The sequence below is a fragment of the Micromesistius poutassou genome (assembly GCF_964030765.1).
Source record: "Micromesistius poutassou genome assembly, chromosome: 5".
Lineage (NCBI taxonomy): Eukaryota > Metazoa > Chordata > Actinopteri > Gadiformes > Gadidae > Micromesistius > Micromesistius poutassou.
In genome coordinates this window covers 13,314,730-13,319,189 of record NC_140275.1, presented here as the reverse complement: position 1 = coordinate 13,319,189, position 4,460 = coordinate 13,314,730, and positions in this window count along the sequence as shown.

Here is a 4,460-nt window from a genome sequence, read left to right as displayed (position 1 = left end):
TGTAGGTGAGTGGGTTCTCACTCCCCTCATTTGGAGCATCCCGTTCCGGGCCTTCCGTCGTTGATGAGAAGATGAGAACAATGATGAGAACGCCAGGGTAAGAAGTGAGTTAGATGACCAAGCCTTGACACAATCAAGGCTTGGTTTGACCATTTGGGATTTGACCATTAGAAGGTATAATATAAGTAAAACAAATGGAATGTGAATGTTTTTTCATAGGGGCAAAACATTTACAAAAACTCTATTACCTAGCCATAAACATTGAACTATAAAGCCATGCATGGGGGAGGTAAGGGTCAGTGTGTACTGTCAGCGAGCAGTGAATGTTCTGTGCCGTGAATCGGCTCCCGTTACAGCGACATGTTAGAACTGCCTCAACTCAACACGGGGGACCCCCACCCACCCAACGGATCATACGCTATTTCCTGGAACAAGGTCAAAATAGATGGAATGAGGTGTCGAACGTAAGAAATGGCCCCCAGCGAGGGGGCGAGCGCCACACGCTACAATACCCACTGATGGCTAAAGGGCATCTGGAGTCTGCCCCGTCCTGACGGCTGGCCAAGACCAGAGGGCGGGAGAGGGCAGCGGTACGGCCCCGCTGTGTAAAACTTCTCCTGTCGTCCTTCCTTAGCGCTTAGCAACACTTTATCAACCAGGCTGCGCCGAGTTTGTTCTGTTTTACCAGAAACACCATTTCTAAGCGAGTGCTTTGCGATGGAGAAACACTAATGGGACACACATTGCGGTTCTCCGCTACACCGTCTACACTTCATCAAGGCCTTTCCCTCTCGCCACTCGAAACGAAACGCGGACCACTGAGGACGACCCTTTTCACGATGAAAGATTTAAGAGTGAGGAAACGTGCAACGGGGGGCATCACACGTTTCCTCGCTCTTAAATCTTTCATCAGGGTCCATAGTGGTCTGTGTTACAAATATAAATTGTATCTTTAATGACGGCTGTTCTCTAAGACTAACGGCGACTAAGGATAACGATATATTTTCTATCCTTTCTATTATTCTCTTTGCCTTTTATTAGGAATAATTCATGACACCCACAGTACATCAATGCGTCCCCGGTCTTGTGCGTGGGCAGCAGCAGCCTAACAAGGGAACTGTAGGGCTCATTATTAACGTAGGGTAGCACTCCACATGCTTGCAAGCTTTTTTTTTCTTCTCTCTGGTGAGAAGGCCCTAAGGTGAGGGAGGCCCTCACGTGGGAGGGCCCTTAGGTGAGAAGGCCCTCAGGTGGGTGGGGGGGGGGGGGGCCTCAGGTGAGGAGGCCCTCAGGTGGGGGGGCCCTCTGGTGGTTTCACTTAGTAAAGGCTGCAGGCCTCCACAGAGGTGGTTCGGGAGGTAGTGGGTCTGGTGGTCTTCCTCATTCTCTGCCTTGAATGGGGTTTTATTGAAGGAGGTATTAAGAAATTACAAACCATTGCATCTTGACCGGGAAATATCTATATATTTTAAGGTTTTGGTCCAAAGTCCAATGAGTGACAATGTATTCCTTTGAAATAAATCATTAAAAGAGAAACACATATTGAAAGGGAGTGTAATCTGTTATTTATTTATTTCACTTTATTTCACTTTATTTATAAGTGGTAAAGCTTGATGGAAGAAGAGCTCAGATCTATGTGGACAAGGCCTCTTCACTTTCCTTTGCTTTGAAATAGTTTCAGGTCATGGGGGACGGGGATCTGAAGGCAGCGTGCTACCCTGACCGGGTCTCGATGGGGAACCACCTGACCCAGGGAACAACCACAAGAGTCATTTGACTGACTATTGATCGGAGAGAAATGCTGTCATGGCTCAATCTTTCAAAAAAGAAAAGAGGCGAATTACAGCAAAGCAAAAACACAGGTTCCAAATTTCCCGGTCTGTTTCTTTGTCCTGTCTATGCAGCTCATTTGCACTTGCCATTATGGAATTGTACTTGTTCTTCCATAATTGCTAACAAAGAACTGTTAACTAAAATGATAGCATCATCTTCCCATTGTCAGTATCCGTCCTTGGCTAACAGCGAACCCAAAGCCAGCAATGTTTAACCAAACATTGCCTGTAGATGGGCGGAAGACGAGCCGAAACGTCTGGACACCACCGTCCCGAGACAAAGTGACTTGAAGCCCAACCTGTGTATTAGAAAAAAAGTAATGATCAAAATCGTATTTTGAAACCTCCATCTTGTTTCTCCGTGTCTGGACGAATAGCTCCGCAGCAACAGGAACCCCTTCGTAGCCCCAGCTCCCTTGCAGAGTTCCAAGCACTGGGTGTGTGTGTGTGTGTGTGTGTGTGTGTGTGTGTGTGTGTGTGTGTGTGTGTGACGTGTGGGGGTGTGTGTGTGTGTGTGTGCGTGTGTGTGTGTCTGTGTGTGTGTGTGTGTGTGTGTGTGTGTGTGTCTGCATGATCCATGTCTTACAAAAGAAGAATAGAGAATACATGATGTTGTGAATGTATTCCTGAACATTTCAAGGTGTGTACATTATTTGTTAATAATATTCTCTGGTGCTGTTCTTTCCCCATGTGCTGAGTTGGGAACATGCACTAGCCTCCAGCCTTTTCCAGGAAAAGTTTACTGTGCCTTGATATCATAGGTATTTGCATAGCTTTGAAGGACAGTATAGACTGACATTGTCGCAAGCATCCAAACGACACACAAGCACACACATACACACACAAACACACACACACACACACACACACACACACACACACACACACACACACACACACACACACACACACACACACACACAAAGCATACAAAGGACTTCCATTTTTTCTCAAGGATTATGGATTTTCTTTTTGCCTCATGAATATAAACACCCCTCATACAATTGTGTCCTTTTCTATTTGTGAACGAACTAAGATCACTGTTGCTTTTTATGTTAAATGGCATAATTATTTCTAATGATGCTATCATCACAAATTGCCTTTTGCCTAATGAATATGCAAAACACTGCATTTGTTTTACCTTTAAGGGAGACAAGAGATATTAAAAAAATACAAATTTTATTTTTCATAAAGTTATATTGTTGAATTCATAGCTGAATGTGCTGGCAGGGGCGTATGCCACATGTGCAGAGTAATGGCGCAGTCAGCAGGAACAGCTATTGTCGTAACAACAGTCGTTGGCACGGAATTAAGATGGAATTGATTAACCCTGCCCCCCCCCCCCACACACACACACACACACACACACACACACACACACACACACACACACACACACACACACACACACACAGACTAACCCTAACTCCTCAGACCGTTGTTGTGTATGTGGGGGACCACCGCCTCGTTATCATTAGTCAGACTAGCCTCTTTCTTTTCCTTTTTTTTTTGAAGACGGCTAAGCAGCCATCAGAAAGAGCTACGTGGCTTACTTCTAACTCGGCATGGGGTTCACTCTTTCATCGTCCGTACAATTAGGGTCATGTTTATGGGTGTTTGAGGCCAGCAGAGAACTGTTTGAGTAAGCTCATGAGCCTGAGCAGGGAGGAAAAAGTGCAGACTCGGCAGACGATTAATCATTGTTCTACCGTGCGCTTACGCTCTAAAGTTAGGGTGATTTCACTGTGAACCGACAGCGCAATGACGGGAATAACATAAAAATGTAACATAATAACTGACAACAACTGACATCAACTTACCTCATGTTCGGCTTGTCTCTGTGCCTTATTATATAGAAATAGATTCTATAGACTGTAGCTCGTAATAGTATGGTAATGAGACTTTTTTAGAATTGTTCATGCACTGCAGGTCAGTAATCTTTGCAACAGTTTCATTGTTCATGAGGGAACTAAAGAAAGTACAATTGCATAAGTAACGGTGGTGTGCTTCCTGCTGTTAATTAAGTTTTTAGTACCTGGTATATTGACAATGTACAATAGAGCAACATGAAGTAGTACTGCATATTTATGGTGGCCGTTACCGGTATGTGTTTCTTCCCAGGGGGTTTTGATAGTTGCTAGTGTTCTGGATGCTTGAGTTTGGTGTTTCTTCTGGTTTTCTATGGCGTTCTGGTATCTATGGTGGTGGGGTGTTCTAGGTGATGGCTAGGGTGATCTGGGTGGTTGTTAGGGTGCTCTTGGTGTTTTAGGTCAGTTCTTCCCAACCTTTGACTTCAGGTGTACCGCTTAAGTGTCAGCAACATTTAACCATTGCGTACTACAGGTGTTGAACATGGATATAGGTGGTTGCTCAGGTGATCTGGGTTGCTGTAAGGTTGTTCTAGGTGGTTGCTAGGGTGTCAAGAGTTATAGGGAGTAAAGTAAGTTTCAATACCTAAAATCATAAATAATATACGTGTTTTGAGTCTTTCCATAAAAGTTTACATATATACAAAAAGTATGAAGGAAGAGTTTGGAAGGAATTATCGGAGGAGGAGTAAAGAGCCCTGGAGAGCTTCATTGGGTGAAAACAATCACCACCAGCTCAACACTGGAAAGACCAAGAAGC